The following is a 5,292-nucleotide window of genomic DNA, read 5'->3' as shown; positions in this document are numbered from 1 at the left end:
CCCAGTGCTCAGCCCTCCTGGGGGGCCAGCCTAGCACCCCAGCCCCACGGGGGCTGTCCCAGGGCCACTCCACTCTCCGGCAGGATGCTGAGACTGTCCCATCCCTGGGGACAGCCACGTACACCCCGCGGCCTTCCCAAGCATGGGCGGCAGAGCTGCACCCCGGCGGTGGGCACACGGGGCTGGCAAGGGCCAGGCAGTGTTGCGGGGCTGTCCCAAATGTGCAAGAGTTGGTGGCAGTGCCGTGCCAGCGCTGTCACACCCTCCCCCCGGCATCTTCTAGCATCTCGGCCCCCCAGGGTGCAGCACCCTGCCGGGGAGGGGGGGCAGAAATGGGTGCGGGTGGGATCCCCTGGCCTCCCCACAGCGGGCTGGGAGCCGGGGGGCGGGGGGGGACGGGGACAACAGTGCCGTGACCCGGGTTGAGCACGGCCCGGCCCCGGGGTGAGCACGGCACCACGGCACCGCCCCGGGGTGAGCACGGCCCCGCGCTGAGCACGGCCCCGCGGGAGCGCGGTCCCGCCCCGCCGTGCGCAGCGCCGAGCACCGCCCCGCGCCTCCACCTCATAAATACCGCGCGGTCGGAGCGTGTCCGTACTGCTGCGAGCCCAGACTGACCGAGGCGAACGCGACCGAGCTGAACCAAACGGAGCCAAACCATGGACCCCCAGGACTGCACGTGTGCCGCCGGTAAGTGCTCCGTCCCGGCTGTGCCCGGCCGGTCCCGTCCTGTCCCTCGGCTAACGGCCGCTCTCCCGCCCCAGGTGACTCCTGCTCCTGTGCCGGGTCCTGCAAGTGCAAGAACTGCCGCTGCCGGAGCTGTCGCAAGAGTGAGTGGGGGGCTCAGCCTGGGGGTGGAGGGCCCAGTCTCTCTGGAGGGGGGCTGCCTCACCCTTGCCTCATAGAGAATCCCCCCCCTTGCCCTGTAGGATCCCCTGTGGAGACCCCACCGTTCCCCAGCGGGGTGCCCCTGCCCTGCAGGACCCTCATGGGGATCCCGCCCCCTGGAGACCTCCCCCCACTCCCCTTTTGGGGGCGCCCCTGCCCTGTAGAACCCCCAACCGCTGCCCCATTGGGATCACAGCCCTGCCCGTGGGGGGGGGGTCCCACTCTCCATAGGGTGCCCCTGTCCCATGGGACCCCCATCTCTTCCCACCCACCCCCTAATTCTCGTGTATCATCCCCCCCAGGCTGCTGCTCCTGCTGCCCCGCAAGCTGCAGCAACTGTGCCAAGGGCTGCGTGTGCAAGGAGCCGGCTAGCAGCAAGTGCAGCTGCTGCCACTGAGCTGCTCACCTCTGCCTGTAAATAGCCAGCATGCTTCAGGGATGGGGGGGTGGGGGGCACAAAAAAGCCTATTTTTTCATATTTTGTATCTTCTGTACCGGTAGTGAAACTGGATGGAAATAAAGGAGTTTGACTGGAGGTATGTGTGTTGCTCTTGGGCAGGGCTGGAGGCTGAGCACTGTTGCTGTTTGTGACTCCTGTGGGGGAATTGTTGCCTTGGGGTGGTGGGGGGCTGCTTGGGAACACCCCCATGGCCTTCCCTGAGTGGGCTCTGCGCTTCCTTGGGGGAGAAAAAAACAGGTTCCCTGGGTGGGGGACAGCCCTCATCCTCCATGTGGGGTGGTTCTGGGCATTTTTAAGGTACTGCTCCCCTAGTGAGGACAGGGGTGACATGCTGGGAGGTGTGGGGCAGGGGGTTCTCCAGCCCTGTCCTGCCATTCTCTGGCTTTGTGGCAGGTGTCTGTGCACCATCCTGGGCTCCCACACCCTGGGGCTTCATCTGGGTGAAAAAGCTTGTGGGAGCAAGCGTGGGGGGTGGCATAGGCTGGCAGCTTGCCTGCCCTGAGCTGCTGCTGAAAGGCACCTGGCTGAACCCCAGTGGGGACATGGCTGTCTCATGGGCAGGGACAAGCCCCTCCCTGCCCACCAAGAGCTCATGCTTTGCAAATCCCAATCCACTTGCAGAGCAGATCCATCCCCAAAGGGATGCTTTCCCTGCAGCCTCCCCATGCCAAAGACCTCCAGCTATGGTGCCTGGTTCGTCCTGCCACAGGCATGATCTCTGAGCACTTTTTTCCAGCCCATTTTTGGGGAGCACCTTGCTTGGATCTGCGATGACCTCCAGACCCAGGAGGGCAGATGACCATAGCCGTGAATAAGCCCTGTGTGGGTTAAATGCAGCACATGGCTGCAGAGCGGTGGGCGCTGGGAGCGTGAGGAAGTGACAGGAAGGTGCGTGGGCTGTGTTTTGCTTCTGAAAGTCTCTGCCAAGTGAAAGAGTCACTTTTTATGCACAGGAGCCCCTGCCTGCCTGTACATGTCCTCTGGGTGTGCCCTGCCATGGAGGCAGGTTCCTAGCTGTGCTGCCAGGGCTGTCATCCCACTGCTGTCACCCCTTCCCTGTCTCTCAGGGCAGGGGGGCAGCTCAGCCTGGCAGGGATGTCCCCTCCAACCCTTGGTGGCCAGGCATAGGATGAATTTAAAAAGCAACCAGCTGGGGCAACCATGAAATGGAGGCCCTTGGATAGCCATGCAGTCCCTTCCTGCCAGGCTGGGTGGCACAAGGTGGGGTGTCTGCAAGGGGGGAGCATGGCAATACCAGCTCTTGGGGATGCTCCAGGCACCCATGGGAGCTGCTTGCCCCTTCCCCAAAGGTTTGCCCAGCTTCAGCACGTGGCTCTGCATTAGGTGCCCAGCCTGCTCAGCACTCAGCCTCGCTGCTGAGAAAAGCAACACCCAGCTTGGCACCCATTTGCCTTTTAAATGCGTTGCCTTATTGCATTAGTGTGTCTTTTGCTTAAGTAGCCTCCCAGCACTACCTGTTGCAACAGAGGCTCAGCGCTGGAGACAGAGTTTAAGGGCCTGCCTTGCCCTAAATGCATTTAAAAAACCAATAAATCTCATGGGAAGATGCTTTGCTGGAAAACAAGACTGCCAGAGGGCTGACGCGGCCCTGACGCCGGGTGCAGCAGGGTTGTGACCCTGGACCGTACAGAGGAGGGGCTGTGGGCTGAGCCCCCCTACCTGGGGCCAGGTGCACGCATCCTGCACCAGAAACAAAGCTGGGGCGTGGATGGGGTTTCCCCTCTCAGGAAGCGCCCTGGGCATCAACTGCTCCCTGTTCCCAGTGGCGTGCCAGGGTGGTACGTGGGCATGCACCTCCGCGCTGTGCTGCTGCCAGCCTCCCCTGCCTGCTCATGGTTCTCCCTGTACCCGAGAGCTGTGGACCGCCAGCCTCAACGCCCTTTCCAGCCTTGCCAGGTGTGATTTGGGGTGAGGAAAGCCACAAGACCAGCGGGATGGGTGCAGGCACCCATGGGAGGTGCTGGCCTGGGATGTGCCCAGTGCCTGGCTCTGTCTGTAGCTGCTCTCAGTGAGGTGGCTGGGGGCTTTCTGGTCCCCTCGGGAGCATTTTCTGTGGACAAAACCTACTTTTTACTGAAGCGGGAGCTGCTCTCAGCCTGCAGACAGCTCTGTGTAGCCAGAGGCTGACGGGAATAAAGGCTTGATGCAAGAAGAGGCCGGTGTGCTTTATGCAGCCCCTCGAAGAAAAGCACAGCTCAGCTTGCAGAGGTGAGTTGAGGTGGCTGCGCGTCTCCCCTGGGCACCCGGGGGAGCTGGGGCAGGGGTGTCCTGGGCACACACCCAACCGGGCAGCCCGGCAGCGGGGTGCAGCACCCCGGGGGGCTGCGCTCAGCACCGCTTCTGGCTCTGCGGGAGCCCCACGAGGCTGGTGCGTCTGTCTCCACAGCCCTGAGCAGAGGGAACGCGCACCCTGCGCGCCCTGTGCAAAGGAGCTACGGGCTGGGTGCAGAGGGGACGAGCACCCTCTGCACGTGACGGGCGCCCTGTGCAGACGGGACGAGCGCCGTGCGCAGAGAGCACGTGCACCCTGTGCAGAGAGTAAATACACCCAGTGCAGGGGGGACATGCACCGTGCGCAGAGGGGACGAGCACCCTGTGCGCTGGGGAAGTACACCCTGTCCTCTGGGGACGGGCGCCCTGGGCACTCCGTGCAGGGCGGACATGCGCACAGTGCGGAGGGCAGATACGCCCTGTGCGGAGGGGACAGGCACCCTGCGCTCAGGGATGTGCGCCCAGTGCAGCGCGGACATGCACCCTGTGCAGGGCAGACAGGCTCCCAGTGCGGAGGGGCCGGGCACCCTGAGCACCCAGTGCAGCGCGGACGTGCCCCCAGTGCAGGGCAGACAGGCACCCTGTGCGGAGGGCAAATGCATCCAGCGCAGAGCGGGCATGCACCCTGTGCGGAGAGGACGGGCACCCCGCGCCCCCCGTGCAGCGGACACGCTGCCCGCCGGCTGCAGCAGCCGTCTCCCCGGGGCGGGCAGCCGCCGGCCGGCCGCAGCCGAGCACTTCCATAAGGATTTGCTGCCACCTGCCTGCCCGGTCCCAGCGCCGCCCCGCAGCACCGGCGCCCGGCCAGCCCCGCTCTCCCGGCCTGTGCCTGGCTCCCCGCCCCGTGTCACCGGCCCTGCAGGGCGGCTGCTCCCCCCAGGCCGCTCGGGGGGGCACCAGCGCTTGTCCCCGGGCACCACAGGGCCCTCCTCCTCCCGCTGGAAAGCTGCCCCGGGAGCCTGGGCAGGCTCAGGGCGAGCTGGGGTGGCATGGGCACCCATCCCGCGAAGACACCCATCGCATCAAGACATCCATCCCACCAGGATATCCATCCCACCAGGACGCCCATCGCACCAGGATATCCATCCCACCAGGACAACCATCCCACCAGGGCACCCATCCTGCCAGGACACCCATCCCACCAGGGCACCCATCCTGCCAGGACACCCATCCCACCAAGACATCCATCCCACCAGGATGCCCATCCTACCACAGCACCCATCTCAGAAGGACACCCATCCATCCCATCAGTGCACCCATCCACCAGGGCATCCTGCCAGGGACCAGCACACCCTTCAAAGTGGCTGCCCCAAACACTCTAGTGCCACAAGCACTCTCCCCTTGCTAATTTTTGGGATGAAATTCCATGGAGTATGTAACTGGGCAGCCTGGGGCCAAGTCCAAACGCAGCAGACCCCAGGGCACAGTTCAGCCCATGGCAGAGGAAAAACATGCTTTGTATGTGCCATGTCTCAGCGTGCAGTTCTAAATACATCAGAAAGAGTTAAAACTACAGATTTACAAAGAACACAGGCTGCAGGGAGCCAGGCAGGCACCCAGCATTGGAAAAAATTGATTTTTTGGTAATACTAGCCAGCCACTGAACAACCGTCAAGTGTCACAGCACAGGGAGAGCAACCTAATGGCCTTGG

At 63.8% G+C, this 5,292-nt stretch overlaps 1 long non-coding RNA gene across 1 annotated transcript; it reads left to right on the top strand.

Annotated features, from left to right (window-relative positions):
- The first annotated feature begins 619 nt into the window (after window positions 1-619).
- Window positions 620-1,416, top strand: LOC104842201. Its single transcript, XR_775425.1, has 3 exons — window positions 620-690; window positions 765-830; window positions 1,191-1,416. It is a non-coding gene; the product is annotated as an uncharacterized LOC104842201 (long non-coding RNA).
- The last annotated feature ends 3,876 nt before the right edge of the window (window positions 1,417-5,292 follow it).

This window comes from Haliaeetus leucocephalus, unplaced genomic scaffold, assembly GCF_000737465.1.
Source record: "Haliaeetus leucocephalus isolate CR32 unplaced genomic scaffold, Haliaeetus_leucocephalus-4.0 Scaffold92, whole genome shotgun sequence".
Classification (NCBI taxonomy): Eukaryota; Metazoa; Chordata; class Aves; order Accipitriformes; family Accipitridae; genus Haliaeetus; species Haliaeetus leucocephalus.
Note: the sequence above shows the minus strand (reverse complement) of the source record. Positions and strands in the feature narration are given on the sequence as shown.